The sequence below is a fragment of the Canis lupus genome, chromosome 13, assembly GCF_048164855.1.
Source record: "Canis lupus baileyi chromosome 13, mCanLup2.hap1, whole genome shotgun sequence".
NCBI lineage: Eukaryota > Metazoa > Chordata > Mammalia > Carnivora > Canidae > Canis > Canis lupus.
In genome coordinates this window covers 20725639-20743531 of record NC_132850.1, presented here as the reverse complement: position 1 = coordinate 20743531, position 17893 = coordinate 20725639, and the positions used below count along the sequence as shown (strand labels likewise).

The 17893-nt window shown below is 40.4% G+C and overlaps 1 protein-coding gene and 1 long non-coding RNA gene across 17 annotated transcripts in view; one reads left to right on the top strand and one right to left on the bottom strand.

Annotated features, from left to right (window-relative positions):
- Nucleotides 1-12970, bottom strand: part of LOC140602782 (uncharacterized) — a 73903-nt gene extending 60933 nt beyond the window's left edge. For 11 of the 13 annotated variants that reach the window (XR_012005684.1, XR_012005683.1, XR_012005677.1 and 8 more), the window contains exons 1-2: nucleotides 11450-12970; nucleotides 10164-10312 (exon numbers count right to left, since the gene is read on the bottom strand). This is a non-coding gene — a long non-coding RNA (uncharacterized lncRNA). The remainder of the gene's footprint in view (nucleotides 1-10163; nucleotides 10313-11449) is intronic. The other 2 variants (XR_012005678.1, XR_012005687.1) reach the window with 2 other exon arrangements.
- Nucleotides 12971-13176: 206 nt separating this feature from the next.
- OSBPL8 (oxysterol binding protein like 8) overlaps nucleotides 13177-17893 on the top strand; it is a 147349-nt gene continuing 142632 nt past the window's right edge. For 3 of the 4 annotated variants that reach the window (XM_072772842.1, XM_072772844.1, XM_072772839.1), the window contains exon 1: nucleotides 13178-13425. The gene's annotated coding sequence lies outside the window, so the exon portion shown is untranslated. Of the gene's footprint in view, nucleotides 13426-17893 lie in introns of all 4 variants that reach the window. The other variant, XM_072772840.1, reaches the window with a different exon arrangement.

Sequence of the window (17893 nt, the reverse complement as noted above, 5' to 3'; positions counted from 1 at the left end):
GGCAATATAACTTCAATGTCCGGCCACTAACCAGGCTTTTCAACACTTCTTTCCAAGTCCAAATGAGATATGGCATAATAAAAGGAAATTTTGGGCCTGCAGAACAGATAAATTTGGGCAGAATCACTGCTCTCCACAATCAGTGAAGTCAACAGTAGAAAGAATGAGGTTCAGGACTCAGGCCTAAAGAAGGCAAGTGTAGGCTCTGATGCATGTGTGTTTAGTTTATTACACAGAATAAGAAACAAAACAGAGCATAATATGTTGTGGGTAGGTAGATTTGAAAAATATGGCAAGAAAGAGGCTGGGTCTTATTTTCTTTTTCAATCACCAATTAAATGAAATAAGTCTTTCTGCTTATGGAAGGTGACAGAAATAAAAATGGAAGTTACTCTTCCCTAAAGTTCTGAAAGTAGCAGATTCATATTATAAGCGCCAGGTAGGGAGCACCTAAACATGTAAATATATAAATTCATAAACATATAAATGTCTAACTAGGGAGTACAATAATTAGTGCTTATGTTGCTTAGGAGAGAGGATTAGGCTGGAGATACATACTAAATTAAAAAGAATGAGAACACAAGATCCAAGGTCTCCTCTCTTTTCTAGGAAGAAGAATGAAAAGAAAAGAGGGCTGAGTATGAAATTTTGGAGTAATAAATAAATAGTAGAGAAAGATAAACTTGCAGAAGAGAATGAGGAAGAGTCAGAAAGGTAGTTGGAAAACTAATGTGATGACCTAAAAAAGAAGTGTTTCTGCCCAAGGCCAACAGAGGCACATATCTATGTTGCCAATTCCTGAAGACTGCTACAGTGCAAAGGCTCCATGGATCCAGTGCTGAGGTAGGCCTATGATGCAAAGGCCAAGGCAATCTGCAAGCAGAGAGGCTTTAAAGAAGTGACCACATTGGTTGGTGTCCTGGCAATCCTTCATGCTAGAATGTTTACAGTCTCATGTTGATGCTGACTCAGAAGCTATATGTAGGCTCAGTAGGAGATAGTAATTTTCTTTAAAAAAAAAAAAAAAAAAAAAAAACTTCTGGGGGATGACTGAGTGCCTCAGTTGTTACACATCTGCCTTTGGCAAAGGTCATGATCCCAGGATCCTGGGCAAAGGCCCCATTGTCAGGCTCCCTTCTCGGTGGGGAGCCTGCTTCTCCCTCTCACTCTGCCTCTCCTTCCTGCTCATGCTCTCTCTCTCTCTCTGTTAAATAAATAAATAGAATCTTAAAAAAAAAAAAAAAAAAAAAAAAAAAAGAATCTTAAAAAAAAAAGTCATTTAAAAATAAATGAATAAAAATTAAAAAAATAAACTTTTGTTACTATGAAAGCAGTAGATGCATGGTAGAAAGTTGGAAACTATATATAAGTAAACTAGAAAAATAAAAACAACCATATTTCCCATCTATTATCACTGTTAACAGCTCATTGTATATCTTTCCATGCCTTTATTTATCCTACAGATACATATAAATATATATATGTATTTTTAACCAAAATGATTTCATACTCAGTGTTGTTTTACAATATATTTACTTTTTTAAAAATTAACAATCTCTACCTTTCCAGGTCAATGAATTTTCATCTTATCTAAAACCCAAATTCAGATTTCCTCATTGGTCTCCAAATTATCTTTAACTCTGAAAATTACTAACTAAAAGTAAGGAATTATTTATTTTTCCTTTCCTGTATGAAACATATTTTAAGGTAACCAAATAGTTCTAGGGACAAAGGAAAGCTCTATTTTACTGAAAAAACAAAACAAAACAAAACAGTCAGAATATAGAATAAATGATGGTATTAAAATTATTTTGCAATTCTTATTGAAATTATAGACTCGTGCAAGGGTTTTCAACAAGTGTTAAAACATGAGGTTTGGGGATCCCTGGGTGGCTCAGCAGTTTAGTGTCTGCCTTCAGCCCAGGGTGTGATCCTGGAGACCCAGGACTGAGTCCCATGTCAAGCTATCTGCATGGGGCCTGCTTCTCCCTTGGCCTGCATCTCTGCCTCCCTCTATCTTGGTCTCTCATGAATAAATAAATTAATTAATTCAAAAAAAACCTCCAAAACCCTCATGGTTTATGTTTGAAAAGGAAATGGGCATATGCATGGCATCAAAATAATGTCATACAAATTACTTCCTGGTTATAAGTTTATAAAATAGGAATGAGACTGCCATATCATTAATTATCAGTCTAAGCATCAGTAATTGAGCATTAATCCAATAACATGAAAGATGCTATACAAAAAATATACTACATTACCTATAATTATTCTAGCCCAGGGGCCCTTGGGTGGCTCAGTGGTTGAGCATCTGCTTTTGGCTCAGGTCGTGACCCTGGGGTCCCTGGATCGAGTCCCACGTCGGGCTCCCTGCATGGAGCCTGCTTCTTCCTCTGCCTGTGTCTCTACCTTTCTCTTTTTCTGTGTCTCTCATGAATAAATAAATAAAATCTTGAAAAAAAAAGATTTTATCTTAAAAAATTTTATTTATCTTAAAAAAAGATTGTATTTATCTTAAAAAAAAGATTTTATTTATTTATTCATGAGAGATACACAGAGAGAGGCAGAGACACAGGCAGAGGGAGAAGCAGGCTCCATGCAGGGAGCCCAACGTGGGACTCGATCCCAGAACTCCAAGATCACACGCTGAGCCAAAGGCAGATGCTCAACCACTGAGCCACCCGGGTTGCCCCAATAAATAAAATCTTTAAAAAAAAAATTATTCTAGCCCAAAATGTTTAACTCGAATCCACTAAATCTTCGCAACTAATAGCTCTCAAAGATTCCAAAGTCAATTTTTACATTTACTGAATATCATAATGAAGGTATGTTGGATTACTAAATGACATTGTAAGGGCAGAAGAATAAAAAAATGTATGCATTACCACATTGTGCTTAGAGATAAATTTTATTATGATTTATCATAAAGAAGTTTGGCAAGAGAGGACTCGCCTAGAGTGTTGACTTCATGTATTGCAACACTCTAATGTCTGTTTTAAGTCTTACTTGAACGGCAAGTACAACTCAAATCGAATTTACCCCCTGGTTGTTAAAGAAATGGCTTTCATTCTCACATCACATGTGAAACCTGATATTTGAATTGGGAACTGTAGAGACGCTTGAGTGGCTCAGTGGTTGAGCATCTGCCTTTGGGTCAGGTTGTGATTCTGGGATCTGAGATTGAGTTCCACTTCAGGATCCCTGCATGGAGCCTGCTTTATCCTCTGCCTGTGTCTGCCTCAGCCTCTGACTCTCTCATGAATAAATAAATAAATATTTTTTTTAAAAAATGAATTGGGGATTGTAGAGATTCTTAAATAAATCTATTTCCAGGGCCTGAGGTTATGTCCACCTATGTATCTTCTACAATTCTCAGAATTAGGCCAGTTGCCACAAAGTCTTTCTATCAATGGAAGATTGGTAGAGTATATACTCTGTGTGTAATTCTTTTACAATCAAGTAAAATGAAAATATAGTTAGTAATATTGCATATGATGTAATATTCCCCAAAGATAGTAATCATAATAGTTTGTTTCTTGAGGTTTTCTTTGAGTTCTTTAATTCTTATCACAACACTGAAAAATAAAAAAAATATTTTTTTTAACTCCACTTTACAGATGAGGAAAGAGCCTTGGTGAGGTCTCACAGCTAGTAAATGACAGGGTTAACATTATGTATCTTGATGCTAGAATTGGAGCTCAATCCCACTACACTGTACTACTTCAGTGACCTAAATTTTTACTGATGAACTTTGTAATATTGATTAAATTTGTTTTTAAAGATTTATTTATTATAAAGAGAGAAAAAGCACGTGCATGAGAGGGGCAGAAGGAAAGAAGAGAAAATCCTCAAGCAGATTCCCTTCAGAGTGCAGAGCCCAACGTGGGGCTTGATCCCAGCACCCTGAGTATGTGACCTGGGCTAAATTAAGAGTCGGCTGCTCACCTAACTGAACCACTCAGGTGCCCCTTGATTAAATTGATTTTGAGATTTCTGTTGGGCTTAATAGTAATACTTACTCATAACAGTTTCTGGATTATCATTGCTAACCTAATGGGAACATCTCTGCATAAAATGAAAGTACTTAGTTCTTGTTAAATATTAGCACATAAGAAATAAAACATTAACAGAATACTTTTAACTTTTTTCCCCCAGAAAAGTCAGTGCTCTCAAGGCAAGCCTAAGCTTTCACTTGACTTTTTTTTTTTTTTTGCTACTTTTTATGAATTTGACAATTGTGCTTTTGGAATCTGTTCAAATTCTATTTGTAGCTGAATCATGTGAATGCCAAGGAGATCAGTACATCTGCTTCTTAGCATCTCTAGCTAGAGTAATCTGTATTTGCAGAATGCTTTATATAAATTTGAACATGTTAATGTGCTTAATTAGATTTATTTACACAGGTCTTATGATATTTGGTCTTTCACAGTAATTTAATAGAGGTCTGGAGCAAATACCAGATAGCATGAGTTGCTTTTGATTTGAATACTTTTGCCAAAAATAACCATAGACATGGGGCACTTGGGTGGATAACTCAGTTGGTTAAGCATTCAGCTCAGGTCCTGGGATTGAGGCCCACGTCGGGTTCCCTGCTCAGCAGAGAGTCTGCTTCTCTCTCCCTCAAGTAAATAAATAAAATCTTAAAAAAATAGAGACATGATAAAGAGGAAATGATTACTATCTTAAGGGTAGAAAATAACAAGCAGTAGTTGTAGAATACATTCCCATGGATTTGACCTACAGGTAGAGAAAAGAGACATCATTTGAAGGTTGTTTTTTTCCCCCCTTAAAGTAGGGCCCAATTATACAGTATGTATCTATCTCTTAGAAGTGAGACATTAAAAAAAAAACAGAACCCAATCACATATCATTATCATGCCTAAGATGATTAAAAATTTCCTGATATCATGTAATATCCAATCAGTATTAGTATTTCCACGATTGTCTCATTAATGTCTGTTTATAAAAGTGGTTTGAAAACGGAATCTAAAAGAGGTCAATATATTCCATTTGGTTGATATGTCTGATGAGCCTATTTTATTACATAATAGTGCTCTCCCCTTTTTTTTTCTTGCCTTTATTTATTACATAAAAGTCATTTTCTTCTAGGGGCACCTGAGTGGCTCAGTGGTTAAGTGTCTCACCTTTGGCTCAGGGCGTGATCCCGGTTGTCCTGGGATTGAGTCCTGCATCAGGCTCCCTGTGGGGAGCCTGCTTCTCCCTCTTCCTAGGTTTCTGCCTCTCTGTGTCCCTTATTCATGAGAATTTTTTTTTTTTTAAGGGTCATTTTCTTCTAGAATTTCCCTGGTTCTTAGTTTAGATCATTGTATTCATATGATGTACTGCCTTTATAATAATTTCAGAGGGGTAGGGAGGCAAACAATGTTAGGTCCAAGACTATTGGCTGACAGCAAAAAAAAGTTAGAAGTAATAACACAATATGGCACCACAACAGGCAAAGTGTTTGGCCATTTGTGGAAAGGAGTTAATATTTAAAAATAAAAAATAGATGTATCCCAACTGCTGTACATTTCAGGAAGGTATTACAGAGATCAAGGTTAAAGAAAACCAGGGGGGAATGGGATTGAGAGTCTGGTCTCAACTGCCTGTGCATATAGATCAGCACAAGTTAGGCTCCCATAGGAACTGACTGAAAACAACTAGGGGAGAGTATCAACAGGACCTAGCACAGAGGAAGTGAACCTGACAAGAATGCTTTGGACAGATACTACTGGAATATAGGGTAGGTGCCTTCCTTCTTCATCTTGTCACCTCTGGGCTCCAGTGTTCTGGAGGAGTGAGAAAGATCATAAATACCTAGGAGATTTGACAAAAGGCATCAAGGTAGCACTTGTCCTTGCTGGGTGGGGTGGGTAGATAGCTGCTATCTGATGATGTTGTATGTATGGCACCTTCATTCCCAGCAGAGAAGAGCACAAATGGCAGTTTTGAAACACTCTTAGTTTATAGGGTGAAGGCTCTTGCTAGCTTCCCATTCATTTCAAAAAAGAGGTGGAGTAACTGACATTTTTTTTGTAAACAGGATAGGCCTTGGACCCAGTAAAAACTGGTAACTTATTAAAATTGAAAGAATTAATGTACAGTCTGGTTTATATGAATTGAATTACTTTTGAACTGTCAGTTCACAGATGTATAAATACAGATTAGACAAAACTAACTGGAATAATCTATCCTAGCAATATATAATTTCATAAATGTAAAAAAATAGAAAGTAACGCAAGTCATTTGGACAGTCTTCAGTGAAATAATAAATTTGGTTTTCTCAAGAAAGTATTATAGAAGTAAGTATGTTTTGAATAATCCCAAGTGGTTGAGGAAAAGAAAGTAAAGCTTTCATAAAAAAAGTAAGGTATAATTTTTTCGCATTGTTATTATCACAAATTTGGAAATTTAAGGTATTATGTGTTCTACGCTTTTCATGTTTCCATAATTGTGATAAACAGATTTTTATACACTCTCTTGAAATTGAAATGAAAAACATATTTACAACTGGGAACGTGTAGTCTAGGCAAGTAGCAGAAAGAAATGAGTTCTTCCTCTTCCTTTAAAAATGTATTTGGAGTTCAGGATGCCCTCTGAGCTGAATTACGCTTAGGAGTCAATCTCACAGCCTGAGCATAGATTTCTAACAATTTACAGAGACGGTGTTAAAAGTCATAGCATGCACATAATTTTGAATAGGCAACGTGAGCGGAAAGAGTAGTTAGAGCTTTTCAATAGAACTTAATTGTCCTCAACCTGTGAATACATAATTATATAATTTGTTATGATGAACTTTCATTTTTAGACTTCTATGGTGGGGCTCATTAATGCTTCTCAGTTGTGTGAAAAATAGTACAGAATTCTGTCTTTTATTAATCCACATCATGAGCTCCTAAATATACGCTAATGTCTTGGTCTGATTATTAATAAATCACCTTCATTGGTACATTATGCAAATTTGAAATAGAAAATGTCACGAAGAAAAACATTTAAGATGCTATTTCAGTACAGTCATTTAAAAAGAGAATACCAATAAAACATTAATACAATTTTCCTATGTGGACAAGAGAAGAGGAAAAAAATAAATGAAAATGTTTAGTATTTTTGCTTTTAAGGGCATATACTAGATGGAGATAATAATACAAATGCATAAAATACTTGGATCTGATAAGGTCTGTTTAATAGTTGGTAAAAGTGAGACTGGACTTATTCTGATGTCAGGAATATGAGTGATTGCTATTTTTTTCTTTTAAAAATATTTTTTTCTTTTAAAAATATTAAATAATTTTAACAATTCTGTTTGGCATAGTCAGTGGTTTTTAGATTCATGCAAATATTTAGCACTTTCAAAGCTCTTCCTTTAGTCTTAACTCTTAAGACCTTTTATTTGAGTCATTTCATTTTTTTCTGAAGAAAGAAAATCTGATAAAGAATCATTATTAGCAGCAAACTCTGCTTTGCCTTGCCTGAAAATACCTTCATTTTGGCTTCATTTCAAAAGATCTCTTCAATGGGCATTGAGTTCTGGGCCTATAGCCATGTTCTGTTAGCCCACTGAAGACGTTATCCACTGTCTTCTGATTCTGTTGTTACTGAAAAAAGTCAGTTACTAGACACTTTGAGGTTAATCTATTTTTTTCTTCTACTTTTAAGGTTTTCTTTTATTTATTTATTTTTTGGTGTTTTATAGTTTTACTATGATGTATATAAGTGTAGATTTATTATTCTTTAACTTACTTGGGATTTGGGGGACTTCCTAAGTCTGTGAGTTGGAGTCTTTGATCAGTTCTGGAAAGTTTTCAATCATTACCTTGTCTAAGCCTGCTTCTGCCACATTTTCTCTTTCCTTGTCTTTTGGAGTACTGCTTTTATTTTAGACTTTCTCACATGTCTTCCATGTCACTTAAAGTCTTTTTCATATTTTTCATTTAATTTTCTTTTTTTCTATTGCATTTGGGCAATTTCTTCATCTCTGTCTCCCAGTTCACTAAACTGTACTTCTGCTATGTCAAATACACTATTAAATGTGTCCACTTTATCTTTAGTTACTCTTTGTACATACTTGTTCTCTGTATATATTTTCAAGGTTGACTTTTATTCATATTTTATATAGTTATTTTATAGTCTATGCCTGGTAATTTCAGTATCTGAAGTCCTTTTGAACATGTTTCTGCTATCACTGATTCTCACTAATGGTGTGTCATTTTCTTCTGTGGTTGTTGTTTTTTTTTTTTTTTTAAATGTGAGGTGCTCAGGGTGGCTGGGTGGCTCAGTCAGTTAAAGCATCCAGCTCTTGGTTTTGGCTAAAGTCATGATCTCAGGGTCATGGGATGGAGCCCTGTATTTATATGTAAATACTCTGCAAGCAAATCTCTCTCTATATTTTTAAAGATTTATTTATTTATTTATTTATTCATGAGAGACACATAGAGAGAGGCAGAGACACAGGCGGAGGAAGAAGCAGGCTCCATGCAGGGAGCCTGATGTGGGACTCGATCCCAGGTCTCCAGGATCACGTTCTGAGCTGAAGGCAGATGCCCAATCGCTGAGCCACCCAGGCTTCCTAAATCTATATATTTTATAAACAGACTACTTTTTAATAGAAATTTTTAGTCGAGTGCTTACCAAATATCTAGGTGATTATTTTATAGATGTCTATAATTTTATTTTATTAAATAGAAGAATATCATTGTTCTACAATGCATTTAGCGTTTGAACCACTAATCTGTTGGTTTACATTAATTTCAGCTGATTAGTGAGATTATACTAAATAATAATTTCAAAATCTCTATGATTTACAACAATAAATATTTACAGTTTACTCTCATATCATGTTAGTAGCTGCAGGTTAACTGCTGCTGTATTGCTCCAGGGTGAAGTTCAGTTTCAGGTCTGCTCCATGTATTTTCTCATTCCGATACCCTATTTGGAACATGTCTTTCTCACGGCCGGCAGCACACGACTAAGAGATTGACCCCAAATTTGATGTTACACTCAAATTTATTTTATTTTATTTTTTTTAAACTTTTATTTTTTTTTTAATTTTATTTATTTATTCATGAGAGACACACAGAGAGAGAGGCAGAGACACAGGCAGAAGGAGAAGCAGGCTCCATGCAAGGAGCCTGATATGGGACTTGATCCTGGGTCTCCAGGATTAGGCCCTGGACTGAAGGCAGTGCTAAACTGCTGAGCCACCTGGGCTGCCCTCAAATTTAAAATCGTTAACATGTGGCTTATAAACCATTGACTAGATCAAGTTATATGGCTGAGAGTAATAATACAATCTACCACAGTCTTCAAAGATGTGTTGAATACCTTATTCATGTTTGAGGTTGCTCTTAAATCTCTCTGAGAAAATAAGGATGTTAGCCTAAAATCCTCATCAGCAATCTTTGACAACATAAATGTCTAACCAGCTAGGCTAAAGGTAAAATAAAAATCAACATCAAACCTATCTCTCATTCTAGGTCAGTGCTGATACATATTCTGTGGGGAAAATCATCATGCCTGTGAGTGCTTTAACTCATTTGGAAAAAGAACGTCTTATTCTCAGAAATGTATAATTAGTTAAACACTAGGCATGAGAGATTCTCATTGGAGTTAAAATTGGATAATTATAATAAAAAGTTTTGTTGAAAAATGTTATTCTTTTTTTAAAAAAGATTTTATTTATTTATTCATCAGGGACACACAGAGAAAGGCAGAGACACAGGCAGAGGGAGAAGCAGGCTCCCCACAGGGATCACAACCTGAGCCAAAGGCAGACAGACTCTCAACCACTGAACCATCCAGGTGCCCCCAAAAATGTTATTCTTAAAATCATTTAAGAATAGCAAACTTGTAGGGTATCTCAACATAGGAGATGGGAGTTACAGGATATTTCTCAATTACAGTGCAGGATCACATATTACAGTTTCTGTTTATGTTGGGATTATATCACAAATGCTAGATTGAATGATCATTTCCTGGAATCATAGAATATTAGATTTGAAAAGATCTGAAAAGTATGTATTTCTGAATTTTATTGTATTGACACATTTTTTTTTTAGTTGCAATCATAGTAGGTATGTGAGGTATGTCAAAATCACCATTCATGGCAAGCAGCTATTATTAGCAAAAGTTAAAATACAGATGATTACAAAAGATATACTCACATTTGTTGCCCCATATCTTCACTTTCATGAACTTGCATTCTGATTTTTTTTTCTTTTTTGAGGGTGGTTCATAGAAGTTACAGCTAGTCTGACAAGAATTTGCATAACCCTGAGTACACAATGGCTATTTGTTTCAAATGTATCATCCCCTGGGGAAAAAAAAGAAAAAAACAAAACAAAACAGTTGAATAACATTGGTTCAACAGTATATAGTTCAACTCTCTACTTTTCTCAGAACTTGTAATGAAGAGAATAATTTATCTAGTCAAACAATTATAGATACTTAGCAAAATCTATAACCTCGACTACCTTGCTTCCAGAACAAGGACAATGAAAGACCATTTATTTTCTCAACAGCCAAATTAAGAAATTTGGGCTGAGGCAGGAAAGGATTGTCAAGGAATTTGCCTTCTTTCTCTAATCTTTAGTTTTAGTTCCCAAAGGAAAGGAAAAGCACCAGAGAAACAGAGCGCAGAGCATAGATTTAGTATGTTATTTGTGCTTTTAGAACATTCTTTTTCAAATCTATTTGATTGAATATTTGATTGCAACTCACAATAAGGAACCGTTTAAATGAAAACGTAGGACACACTCTTACCCTTCCCCGCAAAGGAAACCAAAATTTCACAAAGCAATTTCTTGTCCACACTAGATATGACCTCTGACCTTTATCTTCTATTCCATTCTAGCCTATTTCATTAAAAAATGAAATTGATTTTTAAGTCAGCATAAAAAATACTGTTCTAGAAAGTAGGAGACACGTTTCAATCTGTTGAAAAACTCCAAAGTTACTGGCTTTGCTCAAATAGTGTCACTCACAGAATAACAGATGTCTCGTATTTATCTGAACTACTGGTACAGTATCTCATACTTCAGAACAGAATCTGTTGAATCTTTTACTCCCTGGAACACCTGCTCATTATCATATCGCTCAGATTCCAAGACTCCTTGTTTTTCACATTGTAACATCTCTGATTTCAAGATGTATCCTAAAAAAAAATCAGTGGGGTGGCATAGCTTAATTGGCAGTGTTTTTCTGTTTAGAGTAACATGAAATAATGAGTGAGTCTCAAAGTCCATGATGTCTGAGTGTGTCCATGAAATACATTAATAATACTGATCGTATAGGCCAAACTCTACTGCTTATTCATTTCAAAGTATCCAGCTGATCAGAATAGCTTTTTTTTTTTTTTTTTTTTGATGTCATGTTAAGTAAACATAATGAGTGCATAAGATTTGCTTAAGCAAAAACCCTAAGTCCTGGTCTGGAAGGAAAAATGACTTACAAACCGGGAAAGCTTTCTCATGTGCTTTGTTGGCAGGGTTTATGATCTTTGCTTTTCCTCTGGTGACCAGCACATACTTTTCTTCTCATCACCGCGGGGTGGGGGTGGGGGGGTGGGGGGGGGAAGAGTTCTGGTTAAAAAGGAAGGCAGAAGGTATGTCCAAAAGTTAAGGTACTTAGGGAAAAAAAGAAAAAAAAAGGAAAAAGGAAAAAGCACTAATCTTTATTTTAAAAATGGAACAGATTGCCAAAATCCTGTGTATCTGTTTAAACTGCCACCAACCTAACACGTTGTAAAACTTAATGACTGTAGAACTGGCACGAAGGATGCTGAAGGCGACTAGGAACAAAAATAAGTTTGCTAGGCTATTTTCATCCCAGCGTGACTGAAACGCAGCATCGCTTCCTCAAAACTAAAAACCTCTAATGAGGAAAACAGTAAATTAAACGCCACAATTAACGTGCTACTAGAAATCGGAACAATTAGTTACTGCTTTTTAAGCCAGACACCATGATGCCTTTTTGACACGCGGGTGACATGCGCGTGCCTCCGTGTCTCTAGGCCTCTGAGTCTCTGGGCATTCGGCCTCCGGGTCCCCGCCCCGTCTCCGGGTCTCTGGGCCTCCATGCTTGAGGGTCTCTAAGCCTCTGGGTCTCCTGGCCTCCGGGTCTCTAGGCCTCTGGGTCTCCCGGCCTTTGGGTCTCTAGGCCTCTAGGCCTCTAGGTCTCCCGGCCTTTGGGTCTCTAGGCCTGCCTCTGGGTCTCCGGGTCTCTGTGCGTCCAAGTCTCCAGGCCTCTGTGCCTCTGGGTCTGTAGGCCTCTGGGTCTCCTGGCCTCTGGGTCTCTAGGCCTCTGGGTCTCTGTCTCTGTGCCTCCGGGTCTGTAGGCCTCTGGGTCTCTAGGCCTCTGGGTTTCCTGGCCTCCGTGCCTTCCAGCCCCTGGGTCTCCGGGCCTCCAGGCCGGGTCTCTGTGCCTCCAGGTCTCTAGGCCTCTGGGTCTCCTGGCCTCCAGGTCTTTGGGCCTCCATGCCTGCGGGTCTCTAAGCCTCGGGGTCTCCCGGCCTCCGGGTCTCTGGGCCTCTGGGTCTCCCGGTCTCTAGGCCTCTGGGTCTCCTGGCCTCCGGGTCTATGGGCCTCCATGCCTGCAGGTCTCTAAGCCTCGGGGTCTCCGGGCCTCTGTGCCTCCGGGTCTGTAGGTCTCTGGGTCTCTGGGTCTCCCGGCCTCGGGGTCTCTAAGCCTCTGGGTCTCCTGGCCTCTGTGCCTCCGGGTCTCTGGGCCTCCATGCCTGCGGGTCTCTAAGCCCCTGGGTCTCTAGGCCTCTGGGGCCTCCGGGCCTTCCGGCCCCACGGCGCGGTCGTGGGATCCCGAGCCCTGCCCAGGCGCCGCGCGGTGCAGTCTCCTCGGATTAGGCGGGGCCCTGTGAGGCGGGTCTAGGAGGCCTCCCCACGCAGGTCGCAGGCAATCCCGCGGCGCAGACAACTGCTCCCGCGCCGCCGCCGCCCGGCCCGGCCCGCAGGGGGGCGCCGCCGCCGCCGCCGCCTCCTCCGCGCGCGGGCACGTGACGGGAAGGTGGGGCTGGGCTGGAGCCCGCGAGCGGGGGCGTGGCCTGCGGGGCGTGGCCTGCGGGGGGCGGGCGCTCGGACGGGAAGGCTCGCGGCGGCCCCAGGCGCCCGGAGCGGCGGCGACGCGGCGGATGACAGCATTAGGGCGCGACGCGCTCGGGGCCGGGCGGCGGCGGGAGCGGTCGTGCGAGCGCCTGCAGCGGTAGTTGTGTCCGCGGCTGTGGCCGCAGCCGGGGTCGGCGGGATCGGCGGACGGGGGCAGCGCGGGCTCGGGCTTCCCGGCCCCTCGCGGCAGAGCCGGCAGCGCCGCGCCCCAGCCGCCGCCCGCCACAGCCGCCGGAGGGAGTTGGGGTCCGCCGGGCGCGGGCAGGGCCCCGGCACCCCGCCTCCGCGCCTCCCCGGGGGCTCCGCTCCGGTGAGTGTGTGTGTCGTCCGCCCCGCGCCCGGCGGACGGGGGCTCCCGGGGCTCCCGGGGCTCTCGGGGACGCCGGGCTGTCGCGCAGCCGCCCTTGCGGGGCCGCGGGGCTCGGGGCCGGGCGGAGAGCCGGGCCCTGGGCGCCGCGGCAGGCGGGACGCGGCGGGAGGGCGCTGGCCTCCTCTCCCCTCCGCTCCCCTCCGCTCCCCTCTCCTCCCCTCTCCTCCCCTCTCCTCCCGCTGCTTCCCTCCCCTCCCCTCCCCTCCTCTCCCCACGTCTCCCGTCCCTTCCCCTCCTCTCCCCTCCTCTTCTCTCTTCTCCCCTCCGCTCCTCCCCTCCTCTCCGCTCCCCTCCTCTTTTCTCCCCTCCGCTCCCCTCTCCTCCCTCCCCTCCTCTATGCTCCTCTCCGTTCCCCTCTTCTCCGCTCCCCTCCTCTTCTCCCCTCCACTCCCCTCCCCTTCTCTTCTCCCCTCCCGTCTCCTCCCCTCCCCTCCCTCCTCTCCTTTCCTTTCCTTGTCGGAAATGACAGAGGATCTGCTCTCCTCCTTAAACAGATGGGGAGAGTTACCCACCTGATGATGGTGTCGAGCATATTTGCATTGGAATTAATGAAGTTTTTTGCCTTTCTAGTGCTGCAGGTCCCGAGTGACTTCTCCTTACGAGAATACCCTTCGTAGGGTAGGACTGTTCGTTTTTTTTTTTTTTTTTTTTTTGAACTTTCCCTGAAACGTAGCCTCCAATTAGTGCCAGCCTTAGGTCTTTGCAGATAATCTTTTAAAAGTTGTTATCAAAAAAAAAAAAAAAAAAGGTTGTTGTCATCGTCTTAGCCTCAAATTAGTGCCAACTTTAGGTCTTTGCAGATAATTGTTTAAAAGTTGTTGTTATAAAAAAATAAGTTGTCATCATTTTAACTTAGCCTCAAATTAGTGCCAACTTTATTTAGGTCTTTGCAGATAATCGTTTAAAAGTTGTTGTCATCGTTGTAACTTAGCCTCCAGTTAGTACCAGCTTTAGATCTTTGCAGATAATCGTTTAAAAGTTGTTGTTTGTTGTTTTTTTTGTTTTTGTTTTTGTTTGTTTTGGGGTTTTTTTGCCTCCTTTAGAACTCCAAGGAAAGCAAGGGTGGTAAAGGGACTCGGGTGAATTGCCCGTTAGATCTTCCTCATTCCATCAGGTGTCCTTTGAAGTTGTCCTGCGGCGGGACTGTGGTTCAGTTTTTAATGCTTTGCTGGAGCTAGAACCCGTCTTGCGGTGAAAACGAGATCATGCTAGTTTTATAAAATCAGGTTGGGGGGAAAGGAGAATAAGGATATGCAGTTTCTCCTTTATAGGAATACAGCTGGTTTCAAGTCCTTCTTGCCCTCCATCTCCCCCGCCTCCCCCTTTTTTTATAGCAACGGTGTGTGGAACGACTACAGTGTACCTGCTCAAAGTACCGGGAGAGGGAATAGATGAAACACAAGAACTACCTTTTAGGTCTTTAATTATGGAGATTAGGTTGTTGCGGTCGAATTCCAAATTCCACGCGAGCCGTTTGAGCCACAGCGCGTTGTACACAGCTGCTTAGAGATGGTTGTTTAATTAAAAATGGTCATGGTTTATTTCTCTCTTGTTGCATATTAATATAGTATCCGATCTGGGAAGCGCGCTGTTGTCCCTTTTCAGTTAGAGTATCCTTACATGTTAGAGGCAAATATATTTCTTACAGCAGCACATGTATGGCACTGGGGAATTTGGCAAGATCTCGTTTCTTTGTTCATTTTTAAATTGAAAGCCCGTATACTGGTGGGGATAAATACACAATTCTGTGTGATGAAGTTATGTTTTAGTTTTGATTTAAGAAAAAAAAAAAAAGATACGATGACGATTTCACCAAATCTGCATTACAAAAGGATCTGTCTTGTTAAAAGACAAATTACAGAATTTCTTTAGCCACTGCTCTAAGTACATTTAAGCGTGTTTTGGTTTATAAATAATCCTTCAAGAGCAGATTACTTGGAGCATGAGTGACAAAATAAGGGATTGATACTTAGATGTAGTTTTCTGATTTTGTGGAAAATTCTTTCCCTAATAGCAATACCTGAAGTATTATATTTGGATATAATATATAAAGATGAACACATTTATGGCAATGATCTTGGAGCAGCAGGGGATTCAAAAGTAGAAGGCTTATTCTTATGAATATGATGTACGTGTAATCCATAAATGCAACTTGAAGTCTCTGAATATGCGTTAATGGATGTGGCTGGACAGGTTGTGGCTTAACTGGACCAATTGTGTCTAAAGTATTTTCTCGTGGATGAGACTCAGGAAGGGATATTTGGACTAGGGTGTAGATGTAGATTTCACATTAGTGTGTGAAATTGAAAGATTTTTAGATTTTTTTCTTTCTTTTTAAGATTTTATTTATTTGACAGAGTATTAGCAAGGGGAGCAGCAGGCAGAAGGAAAAGGAGAAACAGACTCCCTGCCAAGCAGAGAGCCTAATGCCTCAATGTGGGGCTCAGTCCCAGGACCTTGGGATCATGACCTGAGCCCAAGGCAGATGCTCAACCAACTGAGCCACCTAGGTGCCCTAGATCTGTCTGTCCTTCTACTTTGGTTTCTCACTTCCTCATATTTCTTTGAAGGCATGAAGTTAAAGGTCTCACATGGGAGACAGGATAGAAGGAATTTTTCCTCCCTGAAAAATGTTATCAAGTATGCAAAGGAGAAGGCTTTCTTCAGAGACCTTGTTGGGAAGGAATCCTTTATCGTAGAACATCACACTCTTATACCTTCATGTTATTTTTACCTTTTTAAGAGATGCAAATCATGTTAAATCGTCTATGATAGCAATGATCTTTTTTTTTTTTTTTTTAGCAATGATCTTTTTGTTGTTGTTGTTCACCATTGACTCTTCAAACGCTTAATAGTTACTGAATGAAAAAAATGTAGTTCCAGGTATATGACAGGAGGACAGAAGAGTGTGTGATAATGTAGTCCAGAATAGATACAAGGAGTGAGATAAGGAAGGATGTTGGATTGGTAGGGAGGGAGCAGTTCCTAATTGGGAAAATTTTTTAGGGGAAGTAATTGGTTTGTTTTTTTTTTTTTTTAAGATTTTATTTATTTGAGGGAGAGAGAGAGAGAGCGCGCGAACAGGGATGGGGAGGGTGAGGAAGAAGAACCCGACTCTCCGCTGAGCAGGGAGACCAATGGGGAGCTTGATCTCAGGACTTCAGGATCATGACCTGAGCCACCCAGGGGCCCCTAGGAGAAGTAATTCTTGAGTCAGGTTTTGCTGAAAGCTGTGTATCTGAAGATGAGTGGTGCTTTAAGGGGATAGAGAGCATGAACGAAAGCATTTACATTGGACGGGGTAATCATGTGGGATTAATAAGCACAGTGAGGTTTTTTGATGACATTATGAATAATTTCTCTTCTCCCCTTACAACTCTTGCCTCTGCCAGCTGAAAAGATTGGTATCCTGAATAAGAACTAGTTGTGAAGTATTTGAGTTGTGGAAGTGGCAGTGGTATAGTGCAATCAAGAACATCAAACTGGAGGGTCAGAAAGTTTGAATGTGGTTTCTGATTAAATCTCATACAAGCAAGTGCCTTTAGGCAAATTGCTGGGCCTTAGTTTCCTCATTTGTAAAAGGAGGATAATCATCCCATATGGTTGTTGGGAGAATGAAGCTACATAATGTATGTGGAAGTGCCTATATCAATATCTAACACATAGGAGAACTTTACATTAAATTGTTTAAAAAAGATCTTTGTCAGGGGCACCTGGGTGGCTCAGTCGGTTAAACATCTGACTCTTGATTTTGCTCAGGTCATGATCTCAGGGTCCTTGGATTGAGCCCCACATTGGGCTCTGCTGGATGTGGAGCCTGCTTGGATTCTCTCTCTCCCTCTCCCTCTTCCTCTGCCCCTCCCCACCTTGCTTGCTCTATGTGCACACACAGGTGAGCTCGCTCGCGCGTGCTCTCTCTCTCTCTCAAAAAAAATAGATTTTTGTCTTTAGATTATTAAAAAAATATTTTGGTAAATTATGAACTCTAATATCTACTTGACCTTTAAGTTGACCCTTTAAAATACCTTTAAATTTGTAAGTATCAAAATTTTAAATGCTTAATTTTTTTTCAAGCATAATGTTTTCTGATGCAAATGAAGCTTGTTTTGCTTTAATGTTAAAGACTACAAAAAATACTAGATGCCTCAGATATTTAAAGCTTTAAGTAGGGGGCGTGTATGGCTGAAAGTCTGAGCCTTTAGGCCTTTCTTTTCTATAGAATTTGTTTTTGAAGTAATTGCCCATGCCTATCATGCCATCTATTCATTGTTTTTGAAGAAACAGGATTTTCCTGCTATTAAGGAAAAAAAAAATACCCAAAGTATCCACTATATGTTTTTAATAATTCGAGTGACTATAAACTGTGGAGGATCCCTACCTGCTGTGCTTTATTTAGAATTCAGTATTT